Here is a 24,585-nt window from a genome sequence, read left to right on the forward strand (position 1 = left end):
TCTTTTTTTTTTTTCCTACCAAATTAATGGCATCGATCTCAACCTTTCTTCTTTTTCTGTCAATTCAGGGATTTGCTGGACATACATGAATGATCCAAACAGCATCTGGGCTCAGAAGCAACCGTGGGTCAGCCATAGCTGCCAGGCCTTCCTCAAGAGTCTGCTTTTAGAGTGATTGGCATGTCCGTGATGACAACTTGGGTTTACTTATCTTAGGTCAGGCTGATGAGTAGTTGAGAAATCATTCTGCCATGAAAATCCACTTGACTCATACTATGCGAGCACACAGGCTCATTTCACCTCTTCCTAGCCAGTTTGATTTCACTCTTCCTTTTATTGAGCTAAGAGAACATATTCTTTGCTGGTTATAAATGTCATGCATTTCTGGAAGTTCATATATAAAAATAACATGGATTTGGGATAATTGCAATTAATTTTAGTGAAAGAAAATTTCTTTATTTCTCACTTTGACTTACTTTTAAAATTCTTCAATGATTTTGGACACGTGAACATAGATTTATTTTTCTAATTATCTCAGGTACAATGCTTGGAAGTTGCGGTGTTCTGACTATTTCTGGAATTTAGACAGAATACAGCAGTCTGAAAATTTGCTCTGGCAAGTCATGAGGGGGACAGATGGGATGTGTTTTTACCACAGGGGTGGGAGTTCCTGGCACTGCTCCAGAGACAGATGTGAATTAAAAAAGAAAAAAAAAGAAAACCTACAGACTCTTTATATGGAAATTTTCAGACATATGCAAAAGTAGACAGACTTATAATAAACCCTCATGTACTTATCAGCCAGATTTCTGAACTATCAATTTGTTGCTAATTTTATTTTACCCATGCTGAACCTAGTTTTTTCCCCCCCTTCACTTCATTAGAATTATTATTTAAAAAACAAATTCCAAAGTTGGTCCTTTTTTCCAACAAGCATTAGCAAATTACCCAATGAAGTGATTGGTATTGCTCCCCCCAGGTTCCTGACAGCGGGGCCCATTTCCCTGAAGCCCCATAACTCATCAAGGACACGCTGACTCATCTGCCCCAGACAGAGTCTTGAGGTTTATCGGGCAAGGATTTTTGAATATAGCACATTGTTTCCAGAAAGCAAGAGTCTGTCTTTTGTTCTTTAAGTTTAAAAATGTCTGCTGTGAGAATTAAGGCATGCAGCTAGAGGTCTGGGGCACAGGGGTGTCTCTTGGCCTGCACTGGCCTCCCCACAGGTGATGTCATGCCTCGGTATGAGTTCTTTGGAGACTCTGTTTATTAAGCCATGGATTCACATTTATGTTACTCATGCTCTCAACAGTTATTGAACACCTCCTCTGTTCCATGCACAATGGGGAACGAGATCGGCAAGGTCCACACTTCCACGGGTTCCATCCTAGTTGTGGACAGTGTGGGACCTGTTTGTTAGAGCGACATGGAGTTTACACATACCTCCTGTGAAGAAGGGCAGCAGACGTGAGTGAGGTGAATGTTGCTACTGGGACAAGTCCACGTTGTACTCCTATGGCCAGATTTTGCCTCTGTCAGATGTGATACCCCAATCACAGTGAGCCCCCATCCTGGGAGGGGACAGGAGAGAGATAACCCTCACTTTTCAATCTTGATTTGACTAGGCTCAGGCCCCCAAAATGGTTGTACTGTTATATGCCCACCTGATCCGTCACTTCTTCCACCTGTTGGGGGGATTCCTAAGCCAATTGTCCTGGCACAGCTCTCCCCAACGCTCCTCTCCCCCATCCTTTCTCAGAGGTAAGTCTATTTCCAGGTGTCTCAGCTTTGGGAAGGGCAGTGCCCAGTGCTCTGCTGTCCCTTACCACCCTGAGCTCTGCTGGGAGCATCTTCTCTATGTCTCCCTGCTCAGGCCCTCAGCTCCTATCCAAGGCTTTTCTACATCCATCTTTCTCTACTTCCTCCTGCTCCATCCTCCTCTTTTGGGTATTGAGAAAATGACTACTGTTTTCACCTCCACCTAGGATGTGCAGAAACTTTGGGGGACTAAGTGTGAATGTAGCAGCCACCTTCTTGGACATTTCTGTGGAATGCTGAGCAGGTTAGAAATAAAGGAACTGTGTGTCTCTCGGAGACCTACCCTGAGTGAGTGAGTGCTTTAGTCAGCTTTTTGTCTCTGAGACTAAAATACCTGATCAGAACAACTTAGAGGAGGAAAAGTTTATTTCTTTGAGCTCATAGTTTTGGAGGTTCGGTCCACAGTTGTTGGACTCTTTGTTCTGGGCCTGAGGTTAGGTGGAACATCATGGTAGAAGGGTTGGTGAAGGAAAGCTGCTCAGTTCATGGTAACCAGAAAGAAGAGAGAGAAGGGGAGAGGCCAGTGGGACAAGATTAATCCCCAGGGGCAGGCTCCTGTGACCAACTTCTTCCAGCCATGCCCTACCTGCCTATAGTTACCATCCAGTAGAGTAGTCCTTTGAAGTTATTAATCCATCAAATGGATTAATTCACTGATTCAGTTACAGCTCTCATAATCTAATCATTTTACCTCTGAACATCAACACAGGAACTTTTGGAGGGACACTTTGTGATCAAACCATAATTTGATCCACACCCCAACAGAGAATCCTGTTGCATGATCCTTGGGCATCACCAGGGGTGGGGAATAGAGCCAAAGTTCCTTCTCAGGAACCCACTAGTATTTAGGTGTTTTTTTTTTCTCCTATTGACTCTTTTTCTCCATATCTTCCTATTTGGGAAAACACATCAGATGTGGAAGCAGGGGGGAAAGAACTGGTTCTCAGATAAAAATGGCCTCCCCACAGGTTTTTTGCCCGTACCTCAGCTTTGGACACTCATGATCTAGGACTTTGCCTCTATTGTTTCTCTCTGGACCACTGATGTGTCATTCACTTCCTGACCAGCTAAATAGAAACCTGTGGTGGTCTCAACAGGGAAAATTACGTGTAAAACAGAAAGGGGTTAGGAGAGGTTGTTAATATATCAAAATGTTCATCACCATGTTTTTCTGAAGCCCAGAGTTTCAAACTTATGGCTCAGGATACATAGTGAAATAGGTGAAGTGTGTCTTTCATAATTACCTAATAGGGTAAGGCTCTATTCTGGGTTTTGTGGCAACTCCAAGATGTTTCCTGCCCTGAGAATGTGTGTGGAAACACACACCTGTGTACACTAGAGAGATGAGGTCAAAGGACACAATGGAAATGAAGCCCTGCACAAATTCCATGGCTCATTTCTCATAACTATGTTTTGAGGCAGATGCTTTCCTTGTCTCTATTTTATACAGAAACAAGTTGAGCATAGACAAGGAAAATAATTTGTCTATTTCACAACTATTTCACAAGTAACAAGTGATAAAGGCAAGAATCCATCTGGGCTCAGACTCCAGTGTCCACTCCAAGGTGGGGTGGGAGAGGCTAGAACCCATAAAGCAGTTGGAAAGCAATTGGGAAGTTGGTACAGAGAGTGGTATTGGGGTTTAATGAAGGGTGGGGAAGCAAGGGCAAGTCTAAGTCAAGCAGGTGCCCAGGAGCGCCATTATTGATTTTAGTTCCAATTGGAAACAACACAGATATTCACAGAGTCCAGCTTTGGGACAGGAGTCATGTCTGCATGTCATTTCCCTCCTCTGCAAATGAGGACAGTAAGGGCACCTACTGATTGGGGACTTGACCAGGCAGGTGCTTGTTTCAGAGTCTGTACACAGATGCAGTTGGACGTGGGGGGCAGGGGCAGAAGATCCTGTGCTGGACCTTCCAAGTGAAGTGGCACACACAGTAGCACAATTCTTACCAAATATTTGAAATTGGAACACTTCCGCCCCCCAGAATCCACAGGGCATTGGTTCCAGAAGCCTCTGAGGACACTGGTATCTGAGGATATACATGTTCCGTATGGAAATCACTGTACTATTTGCATATAACCTACACACGTCCTCCTGAATATGCTAAACCACTTTTAAATTATTTATAATACCTAGCACAATGTAAATGTTATGTAAATAGTTGTTATACTGTATTCTTTAGAAAATAACGATGATAGAAAAGTTTACACATGCTCAGCACAGATCCATTTTTTTTTTCACATATTTTTGGTTTGTGTTTGGTTGAATCCATGGATATAGAACCTGCAGAGACACAAGGCCAACTGTAGGAGAAAAGGCTCATGTTATCATCCATATTAAAGGAAAAAGCAAGGTAAAATATGATCCAGGTTATATGGGAAAAAAATCAGAAAGCAATTTATGGATAATATTAATGGTAATTTTCCTCTGGCTGATAAAACTGTAGGTGATCGTTTGCCTTTTGTGTTCTTTTTTTCCCCAATTTTATTCATTTTATTATTATGAAACACTAGTTTCATAAACCAGACACATCTTCATTTTTTTAGGAAACCCAAACCATGGATGTGGTTTAAGTGCAAGCTTATTTTATGGTGCTCACAGGCTTTGTGATTCTATAAGCTGAAGGTATGTGGCCTCCTCAGGTCGAACATTGTATTGGGGCTATTTTCCCAATAGCATGTGTTCATTTCTTGCCTCGATGTCACATTTTGGTAATTTTTCCCAGACATTTTAACCCTTTTCATGGCTAATGTATCTTTTCATTATAATAATAGTACCAGATTATCTGTGATGGTACTACTCTGATTGTTTTGGGAGACAATAAACTCTGAAATTAATCAGTATTTTTGTGTGTTTTTACTACTACTCTGACTTGCCCTTCTACATCTTTCTCTTATTCCTTGGACCTCCCTATTCCCTGCAAAGTTAAAATTAAACCAGTTAATAACCCCACCACAATGGCCTCAAAGCATTTCAAAGCTAGGAGATCCTGCTGAAACAGTTGATAAGGTGGCTTCAGTAACTCCTGATTTGCATGCTGTTGGCCACCAGCCTTTCATTGGATGAAGATGGCATGTAGGACTTCCATAGCTGGAGAGGAGAAGTTGGAATCTGGCTTCAAAACCTCAAAGACAAATATTTCCTTTCTTTCAACCAAAAGCTAGAAATGATCAAGTCCAGCAAGGAAGGCAGGTGGAGAGCTGAGCTGGCAGAAAGCCAGGCCCACGGTACCACCACGTTGTGAGGGTAAAGGAGAAGTTCTCAAAGGAAATTTAAAGTGGCACACACATGATAAGAAAGCAAAATAGCCTTATACTGAGAGGGAGTGAGTTTTAGTGGTGTAGACAGAAGATCAAACCAGCCTCCACATCCCCCTCTCCAGGGGGAGACCCTCACTCCTCAACTCCAGGAAGGCTGGGAGAGGTGAGGAAACTGCAGAAGAAATGTGTGAAGCCAGCTGAGGTTGGCTCATAGGTTTAAAGAAAGAGGCCGACACCATGACATCACAGTGCAGGTGAGACAGAGACTGCTGGTGCAGATGCTGCAGCAGGTTACCAGGAGTTCCCAGCCAGTGTCCCAGGAGGTCCAGCCAGCTACCCAGGAGGTTCAGTCAATGACCCAAGAGGTCTAGCCAATGACCCAGGAGATCTATCCAGCTACCTAGGAGGTTCAGCCAGTGACCCAGGAGGTCCAGCCAGCTACCCAGGAGGTCTAGTCAATGACCCAAGAGGTCTAGCCAATGACCCAGGAGATCTAGCCAGCTACCTAGGAGGTTCAGCCAGTGACCCAGGAGGTTGAGCCAGTGACCCAGAGACCCAGCCAGTTAACCAGGAGGTCCAGCTACCCAGGAGATCCAGCCAGCTATCCAGGAGGTTCAGCCAGTGACCCAGGAGGTCCAGCCAATGACCCAGGAGATCTAGCCAGTTACCCAGGAGATCCAGCCAGCTACCCAGGAGATCCAACCTTTTACCCAGAGACCCAGACAGTTACTCAGGAGGTCCAGCCAGTGACCCAGGATGTCCAACCAGCTATCCAGGAGGTCCAGCCAGCTACCCAGGAGGTCCAGCCAGTGACTCTGGAGATCCTGCCGAAACAGTTGATAAGGTGGCTTCAGTAAACTCCTGATTTGCATGCTGTTGAGCTGCCAGCCTTTCATTGGATGAAGATGGCAGTAGGACTTCTATAGCTGGAGAGGAGAAGTTGGAATCTGGCTTCAAAACCAGCTGATTCTGTTGGGGGGCCTGTGACTGGTGACTTAAAGTTGGAGTCAAGGATCAGTTACCATTCCAAAAATCCCAGGGTCCTTAGAAACTCTCCCGATTCTACTCTTTCTGTGTGCCAAAAATGGAACAAGAAAGCCCAGTAATAGCACATCTACCTATAACATGATTTATTGAATATGTTAAGCCCACCCTTGAGAACTACTGGGTAAAAATATTCCTTCCTAGCATTGTGAGTTCAAAGCCAGCCTCAGCAACAGCAAGGCGTTAAGCAACTCAGTGAGACCCTGTCTCTAAATAAAATACAAAATAGGCTGGGGATGTGGCTCAGTGGTTGCGTGCTCCTGACTTCAATCCCCTGTACCAAAAAAAAAAAAAAATCATTCCAAAATATTACTGCTTGTTGACCACGCACCTGGTCACTCAAGAACTCTGATGGAGATGTACAATAAGATTAATGTGGTTTTCATTTCTGCTTACATAATATCCAGTCTGCAGCTCAAGGGTCAAGGAGTAATTTTAACTTTTAAGTCTTATTACTTAGGAAATACATTTTATAAAGGGACAATTGCCATAGATAGTGATTCCACTAATGGAGGTGGGAAAAGCCAGTTGAAAACTTTCTACAAAGGATTTACCACTCCAGATGCCATTCATGATTTGTGAAAGGAGGTCAAAATGTCACCGTTTTAGCAGGAGTTTTGAAGAGGTTGATTCCAACCCTCATGGATGACTTTGAGGTGTTCAGGACTTGAGTGGAAGAAGCAACTGGTGGAAATAGTAAGAGAATTAGAACTGGAGGTGGGGTGGAACCTGAATGTGTGACCCAACTACTACCGTCACGTGGTTAAACTTTAATGGATGAGGAGCTGATTCTTGTGATGATCAATGAAAGGAGTTTCTTGGAAGGGAAGATTCTCCAGGTGACGATGCTGCGAATCCTACTGACGTGATGAAAAAATAATTTAGAATGTTACATAAGCTCAGTAGACACAGCCCATACAGGGTTTGTAAGAACTTCCTCTGATTTTTCAAAGCTACCTACTGTGGGTGAAAGGCTATCAAACAGCATTGTAGTCTACAGAGAAATCTTTTACGTTACATCATGTGTGATTGTTGCTTTATTTTAAGAAATTTCCCACAGCTGCTCCAACTTTAGTAACCACCTCCTGACCACTCAGCAGCTGTGGACATGGACGAAAGAACCTCTAACCAGCAGAGAAGATTATCACCTGCTGAAAGCTCCAATGATCTTTAGCATTGTTTAGCAATAAAGTATTTTTTCCATGTTTTTTGTTGGCATGTCACAGTTGTATATAATGGTGGGATTTATGGTTAGGTATTCATACACATACATATTATAACAGTCTAATTTGGCTGATACCCTTCCCCAGCTACTGATCTCCCTTTGGTTTTTATGAGACTTCCCCCTACCCCAGCTTTTCTTTTCCCCTTTCCTTTCCAGCTTCCACACATGAGAGAAAACATATGCTCCTTAGCCTTCTGAGTTTGACTTTTCGCTTAACAGAATCTTCTCAAGTTCCATTCATTTTCCTGCAAATGACACAATTTCATTCTTCTTTATGGCTCAATAAAGCTCCACTGTGTATATATATATACCACATTGTATCCATTCATCCATTCACAGATGCCTAGGCTGGTCCCACAGTTTGGCTATTGTGAATTGTAGCAATAAAGCTTTCTAAGTTAGGGTTGGTACATTTTTAAAGACAGAATGCTTTTGCACACTCAACAGACTACAGTATAGTACAAACGTAACTTTTATATGCACTGGGAAATGGAAAAATTTGTGTGACTAACTTTATCATGATATTCATTTTATTGCAGTGCTTTGGAACCAAACCCCAATATCTGTGGTATATGCATGTGTATCCCATTGTATTCTCACTATGGTTTCTAGCAGGAGTAAGGATTAATTCATAATATAATTGGGGTGCAAGAGCTAGAAGAATTATTACAGTGGTTCTAACTCAAACCAGCAGTCCCTAGGAATGGAAACTGAGGCACAGAGAGATTGAGTCATGTGCCCAGATCCCTTGGTGCTGACAGAGGAAGGGTGACATTGGAATCCTGGCCCAGGGTCCTGGCTCCTGGCCTGGTGACATCTAATCTCCCAGCTCCTCAGGCTGGAGTAAACTCAAGTGTTTATGATTTTTGTTTGCTCTCACCAATATACACTTGGGTTATAAAGATCCCTGGATTTTCTAAAGATTCTGTTGAAAAGTGTCTCTTTCTCAATATTTTAATTTGCATAAATATGTATACTTATGAATCCTAATCCATGGCTGGGCTCTGAAGGCAGAAGTTTCTTGTCAACAATATTTAAATACCTTCAAGCACTTTCTCTTCAGAAGACAGAAATGCACCAGAAATCTTCTTTGTGGTCTTTTGTGATTCTGATACTCATTAGCTATAATAATTTTCTTTCGAAGACACTGGAAGGGCTGGTTCTTCATCACAATTTTCAGCACTTTGCCAGGAAGGGCTTTAATAATTCTGATGCCAGAACAATCTCCCCTGTTCAGTCCATGGCAAAAATCCTCCTGGAGACCATATGTAAGCCTTGAGGAAGGAATCCTATTCCATCCATTAGCAATGATTTTTTTTTTGATATATAAAATATCACTTTTATTTCATGGAACTCAGAAGACCCCAAGTGGGAAGACGTTGCTGTCTTCACTGGTGGACTCCCTGGGACCTCACAGATCATGGCCAGCAATGACTGTCCCTCTGGGTCTAGGCTGTGATGGTTCTCCTCCCAGGAAATCTGCCCCAAGTTGGAGACACATTATCCAGGCAGCCCAGGACTTTGCTAACATGCTTCCTCCCAGATCATTGATTCTGTCTGCACATCTATAGGAATGGCTTCAGAAGAGAGGGCAGGTAAAGCAGGATCCCAATGTCATCCTTTCCCTGTGGGCACCATGGATCTGCACAGATGAACCAACGTCTCTTGATCTTAGTTTCCTCTTGTATAAAGTGCTGGTTTGAACTAGAACTCCTATAATATTTCTTCAACCTCCTGCATCCCAATTCTATGAATCAGCTAATTCTTACTCCTGTTAGAAACCATAGTGAGAATACAGTGGGGTACACAGGCCCCTGCAAGCAGCTTAGTAAGAGGTACCTGATCTGTCTTCTAAAGGGCTTGCACTGGGTTTGGGAGTTGAGGCTCGCATAATCAGTCTATAATATAATATATAATATATTCTTATATATTTAATGTCTTAATAAAATGTATCTTTCAAGATGTACTTTATTATTTTAAGAATTTATGGATAGAACTTATCTTTACAATCTTATATGACCTAGTAGAGACTGTCATATGTAACTTAAGGCACAATACAGTGGCATCACTTCCCTTTTTAGTGGCTAATTCAATTATTCACTTGCCCACTGAGAACCGTGGAAGTCAGTTCAGTGAAGATAAAAAAAAATGGAGGAATCAGATATAAAACAACATTCAGGATTTTCCAGGAAACCTCAACCTTTTGGATATATATATATATATATATATATATATATATATATATATATATATATATAACATTTTGGGGGCAAGTCAAATTAATTAAGGGAAGGTATTCTAAATCCCCCCTCAATTTTTGTTGCTAACATGTAAATGTGGACTTACTTGATAAATACCATAAGAAAATTGTGAGATTCCATTCTTCCAGGAGTTGAAAAAGGTAGTTTCATAGGAGGCCTACAGGCATGGCTTGGGGCTGGAGATGAAGCCCCTGTGATTTCAAAAAAGGAGTGTTGTCATACTTTAAAAACTGCATATTAGTGACAGGGAATGTAGAACACTCCTACAATGTGCATTTCAGATGAACAGCAGAAAGGTTTTTGAGTGTTGGTATGTCTCATGCAATATTTGGAACATACTTATACTAAAGCATAGTTTATTGTTGATCTGAAATTACAGTGTAGTTGGGTATCTTCACAACCCAAACCAATGACTGTATTATATGAACAAAAAGTTAAGCAATCACATACCAGGAAATTAGTTTAAGGCAATGTCTTACTCAGAGGCAAGTCATCTGAGCCACCCCACTTGCAAGAGATGACTTCTGCTCCTTCTTGCTTCACTACTGGGTCACTTCCAAGCCCCATAGCTTTGCAGGTTTAGGGGTGGTGTATGTGTATGAGTGTGTGTGTTATGTGTGTATGTTTGTGTGTGCACCCATGTCTAAAGGAAGGAAGGATGGAACATGAAAAAGGCAGGCAGGGCTCAGATTCCAGGGTTATTCTTAATCAAGTGGGAGAACAAAAAGACCAAGATGATGACTGTCTGCATTTCATCTGAATAATTAAGCTCAGGACACTGGTTGATTGGCTGATTGATGGGATCATTCACTCATTCAATGACCATTGAGAATTAGGCTCTATACAGTGGAGGAGAAGTACACTGCATAGGGCATCTCTGTGGAGAAAGTGCCTGGTATCCTGAGCAGGTTGAAGCAGTAGAGGGTGGCTGGTTGGGGATATAGCATTGAGCAGAGAACTGGTGGGTGAGGACAGTGAGGAGCAGGGAGTTCCACAACTCTCCTAAAATACCACTAATGCAAAAATTATTCTCATGAACAAAATATCAAATTTTGACATAAAGGCCCAGTGTTGTGCTAAACCGTATTGGAGCCCGAGGCAAAAAAAAAAAAAGTAATAAGGATCTCTAGTCTTTTAAAATTTTGATAGTTTGTCTGTCATGGGCTTTTGCACTTTTTTTTAACATATTGCATTAAAATATTGTTTACCTAATGGTTGGAATTTTGCACTGGATGGGTTGCCTCAGTCCCCCTCACCCAAATGTACCTCCTGCAAAACAGGGTCCCATATGTCCCAAATGTCACCTTTGGGGGCACCCTGTCCTTTTAGGAACACTTCCCCTTCCCTGTTTCTTAGTGGCAGCAGCAAGTGGGTTGTGGGGTGGAGGCAGCAGCATAGGTGTCATGTGTACGGGGCTAGGACACAACAGACAGAAAGCACAGGGATGCTCATTCATTAATTCATGCAGGTGTTCATTCAAGTTTTCAAGTATTTCCTGGTGCAAGGCATCGATCAATCAGGATCTGGTTCAGGGAACAGTCAAAAGGTCTTTGTGCTTGGTATCATCATTTTCCCTTTCAGAGGTGGAGGGTCTGGCCTCCACCACCTTTCTCGGCCATTGTGCAATGACAGACAAATACCCTCTCAGCTTTCTGCCCTTCTGTCTTCCTTCCCTTTCAGGCCTTGGTGGGCAGAAGCAGAACAACACGCCCACCAGGTTGCTGCTCTCCCTGGTCAGAGCACTGCTTTCCTGACCTTCTGGGGACATCCTTCTGTCCTTGTCACCTGGCTTCCAAGTGGGCTCGAGGAGGCAGCCTGCAGCCCTCACCCTGTTCAAGGTCACAGATAGCTGAGTGGAATCAGGACTGAGATGCAGCGAGAGCTGTATGCTCTGCATTCGTGGGGCTGGGAGCAGGCTCTTGAGGACCAGAGTCAATGGCATGTTCTCACACTACTGAAAGCCAGATGCGGTGCCTTGTGTGTATGCGGGAGGCTGCAGTTGCTTAGCACCTTAGCAAGGAGAAACAAAGCCTTAAACCCAGGGTCTGCCTTCCTGCTGAAGTAGGGAAGTGAGGGAGAAAAATGGGAGACAGGATTGAATGTGGAGTTCAGGGCTGGATTGCCCCAGAAAGAGCTGGGCTTGTTCCAAGCCCCAAATTTAAAAGGGGGATGGAAAGAAGGCTCTCTCCCTCCCGAGACTGGGGAACACATGTTCTCTGATTCAAAGGGCAGAGCTGAAGCACACAGCTCATGCGTTATTCATGAGTCATCCTACTTCTAGGTTTGAGGGACAGTTATTTATAGCATATAATCCTTTTTACAAAATGACACTACCCAGGCTGCAAGCTGAATTACATTTAAGGCAAGTGTCCTGAACCGGGTGGAAATCCTATTGATGATTCAGAACATATATAATGTGTGCTTGAAAATGAGTATGTATAACTCGTATTTTTGTCACATATCTTCACAATAGAACGGGTTTTTGACAACCAGCCCCAGTGGTGAGCTATGTCTGAGAATGGAATGGCATGGCGTCTATTCATATCTATTTTAAAACAGCAGGAAAAAAGCCCTCAAGACTTATCCTCACACCAGGCAGTGGCTGCAGGATGCAAACTGCTTAGGGAGGGTCCATTGTCTTGGCAGTGTTCCATCTTGAATGTCTTCACATTTCCCAGTTCTTATGTCCAGTAGACAACCTGTTCACAATTAATGACACACCAGGTATGTTCGGGTCAGCCAGGACAAATTGCTACCCACGATGCACAGCCTCCTCCCTCCCACACAAAATTATTCATTCAGACATGACATCCATTCAGAAGGGACCAAAGTTAGGACACAGCAGGTGAAGAGCTTGAGTCAGGGCTGGCAAGTGGTAGGGGCAGAGCTGAGATCCAATCAGTCCACTCTCATCCAAAGAGACAACCCTGAGCAGTGGGCAGAGGTGGGCACTGGGGATGGTGGGGGGTTAAAAAGTGGATTCTGTGTCTAAAATACACATAATGCTGGTTTGTTTTGTTTTGTTTAACACTAGAGAGGGCCATCTTTTCCTTGCAGACAACCTCCTCTCAGGGAGGGTAGTAATATTCCACTTTTAAAATAGAAAATGACCATCAAACCATTATCATTTTATTTAGAGAATTAAGGAGAAGTGGATCAATCCAGCCAATATCTATAACCTTAGCACAGGTTAGAATGAATGCCTTGACCCAGGATTTTTAACATTAATACTTACTTTGAGAAAATGGAGCGGCCAGGTGTGCCTCTCAGGTGTCTGGCCAGAGGCACTCAGGCCTTCTGAACTCCCTTAGCTTGCAGTAGCAGCCTATCTACACCAGAGCAGGCATAGGGTTGAAAGGAACTTTATTTTCACCCTTCAAAGTTTTGATCATCCAAGTCTATAAAATAAACAGAATGGACAGACTAACAGGAGAAAAGGCCTATACATTTGTTAATGTGTAGTATATGTGAGCCACATGAGTCTGAAACTCAAAAAAAGGTCAGATGACTGAAGCTCAAGTACCTTCTTTGTTGCGGAGAGTGAATGGGGCCTGTGGGCAATTTTAGAGGAAGAGTAAATGTGTTTTAGGGAAGATAATGGGCCTGGAACAGATCGGGGAAAAGTTTGCCTGGGCTCTGGGTGTGGTATCAAAAAAAAAAAACTGTCCCCCACCCCCACTTAGAGTTAATCTTCTAAAGGATCTGGTAGGTAGAGGAACTTCATGCACTTTGGGAAGAAAAGCAGGGGGAGAGATGGGGTGGGTGGGGTGGTTGGGAGAAGGTCAGAGAGACCTTGCTCCTTCTTTAGTTTAAGCATTTGACATGTCAGGGTGTCCTGCTGTGGGGTGTCATTTTCTGAGCGCCAACAAAAGCATCGAGATGAGAAGTTGGCCTGAGATGGCTCTGGACTCTGGTCTCCAGCATAATCACAGACCCCTTAGGAAGCTCTTGTTGCAGAGAAAGAGACTCAAGGGCACACGCTGCTTTAGCCTGGAGGAAAATCTTGGTCTTAGCTTAGAAAGATTGCTTACAAATAAATTTCCTGCTCACCCCATTCTTGCTCATGGTTTTCCTCCCAGAAGCAGCTTCAATGGGAGCAGCCATCCAGCCCTTTTGGATCAGCCATCATTTCTGTCTCTGGGTACATCTTCACCTGCCGGGCTTCAGCAACACAAGTGGGGGTGTAGTCACTGCCTGAAGTCCATGCACAGGATGGACAATATAGCCCCCAAAGGACACGTGACACTGAGCACAGTGGCTCTAGCAGTGTCTCTTCACATGAACCTGGAACTTGTCTGCTGGCCCTGCATGGGGGCTGAGTGGGAAGTGAGGACTGACAGGTAATTAGAGTTTCTCCTTGGAGCAAAGCAGACACAATCATTAGAAAATGGAGCTGGCCCCAGGAACAACCAGAGAGGGCGTCATTTCTGTGTCTTGGTCATCTTGAGGCCCCCATGTTCCTCTTCCATCCCTAATCTTTTGTCTCAAGAGAGCTCTTTCATTTTTTCCCTTCCTTTTATTTTTCTGTTGGGGGGGGGCATGGTGAAGGAAAAATGGATTCACTACATAGACCTTGTATCATATAGGTATATGTTGAAAACACAGTTAAGCTTCATTCTTTTTCCCACTTCAGAAAATGAGAAAGAACTCTTGGATGTGTTCAATCTTAGGAGGCTGTGAGATTGTTCCTTGTCCAGGTTGCAGGGAAGGGGTGATTGTGTGTCTGGGTCAGGCTGTAATGCAACCCTATGTGCAGAGAACCTGACGTCATTAATCACCTCTCAGTTATAGTTGACTTATATAAAAAACTAGGGTGTAAGGAGAGGAATATTAAATTTAAGACATGTCCTGGCCTCATCCCCAGTCATGGTGGGTACTATGAACAACCAGGGAGATCTGGAAAATAGGAATGTTTGCTTTATCTGGGACCAGGATTCAGGGACAGGCTCATTGAGGTCAAGTGTCCTTTGGGGGTTTTGAAGTTTCAAAGTCCTGAGGGTTTATTTTCCTTTCTGATCTGCACATTTTCGTCAAGATGTTAACCTGACATAATTTAATATTCGGTAATGCTTAAAATCTGGCAAAGCCTGAGAAGACAGCCTGGGAACTCTTGCTGTTGGTGTTCCAGGTGCGATCGCGCGTGGAGCGAACGGTCATTAGGTGGCGCCATCTTCCTCGGAATGGAAGTCACGGCTCCCTGCCATTGCACCGATGGATTTAACTGGAATGAAATTTTCTAGATTTCAAGGAAACCATCCTTTCTAATAATAATGAGATGGTAATTAGTGGGGGAAATGGCATAAAATTAGTTCACCATTTAGGAAAACCATGATTCTAAACTACAGAAAAACGTCTTCTTAAAAGTGCATTCGGCAGGCGTGTGACAATTACTGGGCTTCTGTTCCATCTTTGCTTGGTGACCATGCTTAATGAGAACCTCTCCTTCTTCCCTGGCTAGCTTTGACCCTCGCTCTGCCACGCCCGTGGTCAGAGGGCCACAGTCTTGCTTGCTGTACACACTCCACCGACTGTCCCAGGCTCGCACACAGTTTGCAAAGGGTCAATAAGGAGATCCTACATGGAGCAGAAGGAAGGCTCAGAGGCCCCGCAGTACAGCACGACAGGCAGGCGATCTGGGAGCACTTGGCAGGTGTGGGAGGGAGGCTGGACGTCCCTCAGTCACTTCTCATACAACCTACGTCTATTTTATTGATGAGGCTTAGAGTAATTGTGGAACTTTTCAAAGCCAAGTTCAAAGTCAAAGTGGGTTTCAAAATGTAGGACTGTTTGGCTCTCAGACCCTTGTTCTTTCCCTCATACTAGAAGTTCCCTGTGTTTGCCCTTCAGTGGCTATTAGAGATGCAGAAAGGACTGGAGGGCAGGAATAGGAAGGGATGTTTCTTAGGATAACCCCCAAAAGAAGGGAGAAAAAAAAAAAGACCAGAGGTTTCTTCAGGACTCAGCGCCAGGGCTGCAGAGGAGGGTAGAATCCACACTGAGGATGGAATGAGACTATTGAGACTTTGCCAAGTAGGATGTTTTCTGGAACAATCAGGATGAAATAAAAAAAAAAAAAACAAACAAACATGAGTTTGGGACAAATGACAGTGCAATGACAGGAAAGTGGAGGCTTCTCTCACCAGCAGGGGAGTAAAAATAGATGGGGGCTGGGCTTCCCTCTGCTATTGTTTCCAAGTTCCGCCTCCTGAAGCTTTGTATCAAGCTTTGTATCACTTCTTACACCAGACTCCGCCTCCTGCTCCTCCTGCTTCTGTCTGTGCCCTTCTCCCCGTGCAGAAATGATTATTTAGAGTAGACCAGGACAGGGACCCACCTTTTCAGTTACCAGCTGCAATTGGGCTGCTTCCAATCAGTTTGAAGTTAGAGACACCTAATCCTGGGCTGGGAGAATTGCTAGCAGAGGTTGCTCATGCAATTTACTAAGTAATTTCCAATTAAGGACCATTAGAAATAGCTGTCGCCTGACTTTTTCACGTTGTGGAATCCACAGTGACTCTGCACAATAAGTGGGGATTTTTTTTTACTGCAGCTTTATTTTGTAATTTGGCACTTGCTACAGGGTCCCTATATTACTAGGAATTTCAGCCCAGCATCATCAAAGGAGGCATTATTTTGTGTTTAGTAGAGCACTAAATTGGTGATAGATAGTTGTGATTCTGGTAGTGAATCCCAGTTACCATGGCAATGATATTATGCCATATTAGGTTGTCCTGGGTGTTTCTGGGAGCAACCAGGTCTCCATAAAGTCCGTCTTCACTTTGGAGAACCTAATAGCCCACAATTATGCACACTGAATCAAATCAGGCACATTAGGGCTGTGGTACTGAGGATGCATCTGACTCTTATTATGCCAATTTGCTGCATGTTCATGAAGTATTTGCATTAAAGTAAAATAGACAGTGAACTGCAAAGACTGCTGCATGTATATTCTATGAATTTGTCTATTCAAGTTCTAAGTGCTTGTAAGAGCTCCAAGTTCCGTGTACTCAGCCACGGACCTCAGGAAGCTGCATGTGAGTCTTGGCATGTAGGCACATATGTGTGCAGACACACACTCCAGTATGTGCATATACATGCACATGCACACACTGAGATTTCTGTCAGAAAGAGATTTACAATGAGCAGCCCCTACTCTGTAAGCTATGTCTGCATGCATATCGAAAAAAGGAACACAGCAGCACACTGGCTGTCTCAGAAGGGTTTAAGTGGCTAAAGCCAGTCCACCTAATCAAGGACTTTCTTCTCCACAGGGCTCTGTTTCTGTTGATCCATTTACTCATCCTGGCTTCCTTTGAAAATGATGGAGACTTAGACTGAAGGGTAGTTGAAGCATATAGTATGCATTTGTGTGGTTTGTGCATTTATGTAGGTATGCTGTGTGTGTCTGCATACATATGCATGTGTATGTGTATGTGTATGTGGTATGTGTGTGTGTAGGTGTGGTGAGTGTAAATCTCTGAATGCATGCATGTGGTGTGTATGTGCGAACATGTATGATTCAGGCTGTGAACATGTATATCTGTGTTACACATATGTGAATATCTGAACTGTGTGTGCTGTAGATGAAATGAGGAGATAGGACAGGCAATAGAAAGAGGGGAGGAGGAGGCAATGAGACAAGGAGAGGGGCTGATTGGGTGTGTATCACAGTGACACCAAGAAGATCCATGCGTCCCTTGTCAAATTCCATCACATACTCTGAATCTCATTTTTTTTTGCACCAAATAGCTCAGAAATGCTTCCTGGCTGACTTCCCATCAGTTGCAGCTTCACTGAGCAGAAAGAACACCCAGGACATTGAATTCTGAATGGATTGGACAAGGCTGGTTTTTGACAATGAGTCTCAAGTCGAAGTCTTGTTGGGAAAGCATCCCAGGTGACCTTTCCAACCAGCTCTGGGCTCCCTCTGTGGGGCTTTCTGCAGGGCCTTCTGCCAGCGCCACTCTGATAATTATCTCCTGGAAGCCTTCAGTAAATACCATCACCTACAGAAGCCAAAGGAAGAGAGCTTTCCTTCTCTTGGCCAACTTTAAACATCAGTGACCCGTGGAACATGGTGGTCTTTGGAGCATACAGCACATAGCAGACAGCACTCTCTGGATTAACAAGTATGTATTTTCTGTTATAAACAGTCAAGCTAGAAACAGGGTTACAAATTTTGTGACTTCACAGATATTCATTGACCTCCACACCCTGACACCATTAAGTGAATCAATCAAAATATAAATGATTTTTATCCACAGTAGCTGCATAGCCCCAAGAAGCTGAAAGCATACCTAAACTGCTTACAGGTGACAGGGTTTCATGATGAGAACTGGCATCTTGTACAGTTAATAAACTAAGGGAGGAATACGTAAAAATGAAAGCTGAAGAAATGAAATAATTTCCTATGATGGTAGAAGAGCTGTGCCTATCGTTGAGATTTCGAGTAAAAATAGGGCACAACATCTCAGGTCTGGGCAACTACTCGATGCCAAACATTCCGACCCTCAGACTCATCAAACTGTAGTCTTCATGTCTGTCTCACTGTTCCCCAGCAAGCCACCTGTCTTGTGTGAGCTCCCTGTGCTGGCTCTAGTTTGCTGCTGGTCCCATGATTTTTCACCTTTTTCTAACTAAGACATTTTCTGGAGAGTGATAAATTCTGGTCCTTTTAACTTTGTGGTATTCTTTCTTGCAGATCAAAGATGTTCAAGCCAGGAGGTAGCTGGAAGCTCCTTCAGGCCCTCCATTTGGAGAAAGCAGAGAAGGTGAGGTTACTTGGGGATCATCATAGGTCTCCCTAGGACTCAGGTCTCCTGCTTCTAAGCATAATGTTTTAGGGGGAGAATTAGAGATGCCCTAGGATTTAACAAAATCCTCCTCAAATAATACTTATGGACACAGCTCCTGGTTAATCCTCTTTCTTTGTCTAATTAGGTTTTATATCCAAACACACTTGTTATTCCTTTCTTTTATGTCCATAAATTAAAGCTGTACCCTCTCTTTATTTTGATGAGGTCATCACCTGCACGGAACTTGATGTAAGTGAGATGATCGTTGGCTTCATCCTGCCATTCAGACATGGTACTTGGTGATTACTGACAATTTCGCCATTACTGCAGGGCACAAGTTCTTTGTTTATTTTAGCAAATTTTCTTAATAGCCTTAATCTGCTGTCAAGTTGATAATGTGTTCCTTGACTTTCATGATAAATAAAATCATTTATTGAAAGAAGCCTGATGAAGTGTTGTTCTCTAAGTACTTAGGGACTAGAATTATTTTTAACATTTCTATCTTGTGTGTTGAGATGCCCAGAACCCAGTTATCCTCTATCCCTTGGGTTCCAAAGCTTTTATATTAGCAGACCTAGTTCTTATATGCTCTCCTCTTAAAAAGACAGACTTTTAACTTCAGACATATTGGGTGCTACAGAACTAACCTCAGATGTACCAAGAGGTGACAAGTTTCCCGTGGCCAACTGTGATAGGCGCCGGAAGTCTGTTTGCAAATATGTTTTCTGTCCTTGTCTCAGGAGCCAGACATTCCTATTGGCTGGTTCATTCCTTTGAACCCAAACTGTCAGTCTTCAAAGGCACCAAGGCAGAGGTGAATTCTTCAATATCAGTAGCCCACTGGGTTAGGGATTAGGCTCTTCTACTCTCCAGGGAGGTCAGAGGAAGACTTCGAGTCTATGGCTTGGAGGTCAGAGTAGGGAACTTCCTGTCTGTCAATGTGTGACTTGAAAACCAAGGAAAAGCCTAAGGAGCCCTAAGTCATGTGAAAAGACGGCTCTAAATCAAAAGGCATTGGTGAGGGTCTGTGGGACAGAGGTCACCACAGGTACAAGGATGCAAAGCCAAGGAGAAGCAGGAGCAGCGAGCAGCTGGGTGATTGCTTGGGAGGTCTGTTGCTGTGGTGCCCCAGGTGGTCAGCCTCCCTGACTCTGATGCGGTGGTCTAGGAAGGGTGAGGACTGGCCCAGGACCCACAGTCTCAGGAGGGCTTTGGAGACATCACCAATCCAGGTAAGGCCTGAGGTGGGTGGGAGGAGGGGGAGTCCAGGCCACTGGAGCTGGCTTTATGTTTTTTTCACCAGGCCCCATCAATGAGCACAGGCGAATTCAGGAGCAACTGCATAGGACGTCCCTGAAGCCTGGTACCTGAGTCCTGCCTCTAGGAAGTGATCTCTGACAATACGCTGATGGTGCCAGGTAAAGGCAGCTGAACGTTTACAGCCTCTTTGTTGCTGGGCTCTGACAGCTTCTAGCTTAATGGGTGCACACCAAGGGCATGACAGTTTCTCAGGCTGATTGACTTTCTTATATTCTTATTGCTAAGTTATTATTCCAATTAATGTTTGTCAATATTTCAGCCTCAGTTGACTGGCATCCAGCAGTTCCTGAGCCCACAGAGTCTATGATCATGCTGCAGTTCTGATCTATTGATGGATGTTTATTAGTAAGAAGTCATTGCTCCCCAGAAAGCAAATGCCAGGAGGAGACAGCCATTTTATTTGTGCTATAGAAACTTATCTCAAATCAGGTGAGTAGATTAAAAGACAGATTTTGTAGAAGAGATGGGATAGGCAGCCTCTTTTAAAAAAATGTACTGAACATATGCAAGGCCCAGAGAGGAGGAGGGCACAGTGCTATCCATCTGGCACGGACAGAGGAGCAGTGCTCCCTTCTGTGCAGGAGGCTCTCCCCTCAGGGGAGGAGGGCCCTGGCCTTACAATGCCAGCACAGAGGAAGGAGGAGAGACTTAAGTGCTGTCAGGACAATAGGCTTATGATGCAGAGAGGCTCGTTCACTATTTCTTTCCTTCCCTCCCTCCCTCCCTCTTTCTTTCCTGTCTTACCTCCTTGTGCTGGGCCTGCAGATCAAGGCTTCAGGGTTCTCAATTCTTACTCTCCACAGAGCTACAGCCTGATCCCAGTTTTCTTATTTTAAATGCAATGATTAATTTCACAACTATACAAATGTCTCTGCTTTATCAGCCACGTCTCAACTCACAAGGAGAGCAAACCCCAGACATCACCAGGAAATTCACCCTTAGCAATGTAAAAGACAGCTTCCTAGTTCATTGGCATGTCAAGCACACTCAATATGTCAAGTGAGAAGTGGGATTACTGTAGTCTGGATGAGAAACATAAGCAGACAATGTCATTTTTGCCCCTAGACGTGGGGACCACCCAGAATATGTGTTTCTGACCTTGGCCCTCATTCTGCCCATAGTTTTTTTTTGTTTTTTTTTTTTTCCTCACAGAAGAAGACAGAAAACTGGAAGGAGTGGAGAGATGGTGTAATTTAAGGAATGAGCCACTCTTGTTCATAAAGTTTGCAGAAGACAGAAACTGTCTTACGTGCTTTGAAGAGACCCCATTTACTTCACTTGATGTGATCATTCAACACTGAGGTCAATCTCTGAGGCTAGGGATCCAGGAAGCTAAAACCATTGATTTTTCTGGTCTCAGTTCTCAGTGATCCAAGTGTGAAAACATAAGACTGTGGTCCTCTGTGTGGTTTGCACAGCCACATATAGTGCAGAGCACATCAGAGTGTGTTTCCCCAATCATGAGAATGAAGAGCAAGAGCACAGAAATCCACAGTTTAGAAAAGCACTCTTGGGGTCATGTCTTTGTCCCACCATGAAATCTGTGTCGGGACTGGTGTGGGTGTACATGATCTGGCAGATGGTGACGTGTGAGTGGGGTGATCCTCTCTACACTGAAAAACATTCTTGTCCTCAAAGCCGAGGCCACAGGCTCCATCCCCATCTCATCTATCAGGGGTTTTTATAGTGACTGTGTCATGGGTAGAAAAGTGCCTCCTGCAGTCTTTGATGGCTGGGAATGGGTGGAAGAATCCAGAACAAGAATGACACACCTCCATACTCCATGACTTCTGAAGTAAAGCAGGGTCTAACTTCTGAACTTCTCGTAGAGGAGACAAGGCTGTACCCGGGACAGTCGCAGTGGAAATGAGGTGACTCAAGCCTGGCAGGGTAGAGACAGGAGCCCTGTAGATGCCAGCACCGTGAGATTGAGTTCCACCTGAACTTCAGGGCCCAGGCTCAGCACTTCTTGGTTTGAAATAGTAGCTTCCTACACTAGGTCTCTCCAGGGCTTCTGGTCAGCCACAGACAGACTCAGTAAATGTTCATTCCATCTTCTTCTCTTTGCATTTCCTGTCCCCTCCCCATCTGAACTGAGTGTTCCTGGTCCACTCTAGAGTAGGCTGGCCCTCCCTGTGCCTTATTGCGGGTGCACAGCCCACTGTGGCTGCTGCTGCCTCCAATTGTACATATCATCTCTCTCCTGATCACTGTTGTTGTCTTGAACTGTGGTTTTCAGACCGAGGGTCAGGGCATATTAGGCTCATGAAGTCACTTTAGGGGGTCTCTGTGTGCTCTGAAGAAGAAAGAAGGAGAGGAGCAAGAGAAGGAAAAAAGGGAGAGAAGAATAAGGTAAGGAGAAAGGGAGGGAGGAAGAAATGGAGAGAGGAATTGGAATAGAAATATTTAAGTGCAATCCACAAGATAAATGATAGTCTTATGAACTTTTATTTAGTTGTGTATATGAATGTGTGTTTCCTGGATCATCATACAAAATCTAAGAGGGCTTGCTAGCTATTAATGCAATACAATGCATTTCAAGCAATGTGCATGAGCTTCAACAGCTGGATATTTTCCCCTAAAAATCAAAAGGAATTAAATCACAGATTGCATAAAAACCTATGCAAAATATATATAAAGATTTGTATTATTTGAGTCACTTTAAAAATACCAAACAATTTTTTTTTCTATCAACTAAATTCCTCCCTTTTGCTTCTATCTTTTAAAACAATATTTAGAACCTAAGAAGAGCAGTGCTTTTAATAGTAAAAACAGGTTCACATCTGTACTCATGCAGAGAGCATTTTCCTTGTTAGGCAGCACACAGGCATCTGCAGTTTCTATCCTAAATAAGATGAAGTGGACAATATAGCAGAGGGAAAGGAAGGCAAGGCAGGCTCTGGAGGGAGCAAATATTGGATTCAATTTCCTCTGTTATGTTTCATGACTCTGAGCTGCTGCGTCGGTGAATGAATGACCTTTTAGCTTTATACTCTGTTTTCCCTTTACTAGGTTAAATTGTATTTTTTCAGTATATTCATTCCAATGATGTGCTGTAAATCTATTCTTACTTTAAGAAAGAGCTCATTTCACAATATATTTGCCTGACACAAGCCTATGATTAGGGTAGTTTGCAAAGATTTGTTCTGCCTGATTTTTCCCCCACCCTGTGAAAAAGTAGCAATCTGGAGAATAGTTAATGGAGCCTGTGACTCAGCTCATCTTTTGCTGTGGTTTATTCTGTAATTGGTGAGGGTGTCTCTGGTTGTTTTCATAGAAACCAAGGAGAGTCCTGGAAAAAGTGATAAGGGTAGGTGTGGCACTCCAACTCAGAGACACACCAACTCAAGTTTGAGTTGAAGAATGTTGTAGCTTAACAGTTGCTTGGGTTGGAAGTCATTTTCACTTCCCACAGACTTAGTGCTGAGTTCAAAAATTAAAGTTCTAGTGGGAGGAATAAATGTTTTCTTACACAATTCTTTGATTCAATTTGTTGTTCCATCTCTGTGTAGATGAGCCCCAGAGTAAAATACTTTACCAAACAAAGGACAAAATAAGGCCTGCAATGACAGTTCTGAAATTGGTAAAGGACACTGCCTCACAGTGGACACTAGCAGATGATGATGAGAGCTGACATTTATTTGATTGAATGATTCAATACAAGCTCTCTGATAGTAAACCTGGCTGAAGTGAGTTGAAGTTGAATACGTTAGGCCAAAGACATCTCTGAAATATAAATATTTTGTAAGGTGAGACTCAGCTTCACGGATTTGTCCTTCATTACTTTTAGTCATATGGAGAAAAGACTGTCTTGTGACATTCAAGAATCAAGTCAGTGCAATGAAAACTCAAGTAATAGAATTCAGCAAAACAGGTTACTTCTTAGAGGCTAAGTTACATCTGGTGTGATAAGTCTGCAAAACTACTTTCATTTACTGATGGATTTAATTTTCCAAAACTAAACCATGATGTTTAATGATTATTTATATGTTTCTTATAGAAACTTGGGTAGAATTTGCAAGGGAATAAGTGAATCCTTTTTTTTAAAAATTCTTTTTTATTTTCTGTTAAGAACTTCTTCTTGCAGGAGCCTGTCAGCACCAGCTGTATCTAGTAGGACACACAGGGTGACCCATGATGAATGATAGGTGGATCTTCTGAAATGACTAAAGTAATGATTCTATTATTATAGATCTAAGGGCATTCCTAGCTGCAAATATTTGATTACAAGAGCTTACAGTTGAATGGACTTGAGGCTGGGGGGCTTTTGGATATAGTAACCCACTTAATGTCAATTATTTGTGTTATAAATATCACCTAGGACACAGAGTCATATTAGAACATTTGATTCTCATGTGATCTGTGAGAATGCTTTGTTATCATCTTTACTGCCCTCATGAAGGGTTTTGTGTCCCCTCTCTGGCTTGAGCCTCTTGTGCCCCCTGTAGTCATGTCATTTTCCCCTTAAAGCTGGGTAAGAGCAGAGGTTCAAATGTCAAATGCTGAGGCAAAAAGTGGCAGAAATGTTGACCTGAGTTGGTAAGAATACCTATGTGCAGGAAATAATAATAGCAAAGATTTGTATTAATTCTGTGCCTCACAGAGTTGTAAAATTTAACAAGGGTTTCTGCTTTGTTTGCTTTGTACAAAAATCCTATGAGAAGAGCAGGCCAATGTCCCCATTTTCCAGATGAGGAAACGGATGCTTGGAGGAGTCCAGGCATCTGGCGACTGGTCCTATCTCTAGTACTGTCCCACACCAACAGGCCACCCCGTATCTCTGAATGACACAAATGATCTCATAATCAGGCAGCACAACACCACAGCACAGCCAAGCAACCAAAAATTAGATGAA

This window comes from Marmota monax, unplaced genomic scaffold (genome assembly GCF_021218885.2).
Source record: "Marmota monax isolate L192 unplaced genomic scaffold, Marmota_monax_Labrador192_F-V1.1 WCK01_AAM20220418_F8-fsc00963, whole genome shotgun sequence".
Lineage (NCBI taxonomy): Eukaryota > Metazoa > Chordata > Mammalia > Rodentia > Sciuridae > Marmota > Marmota monax.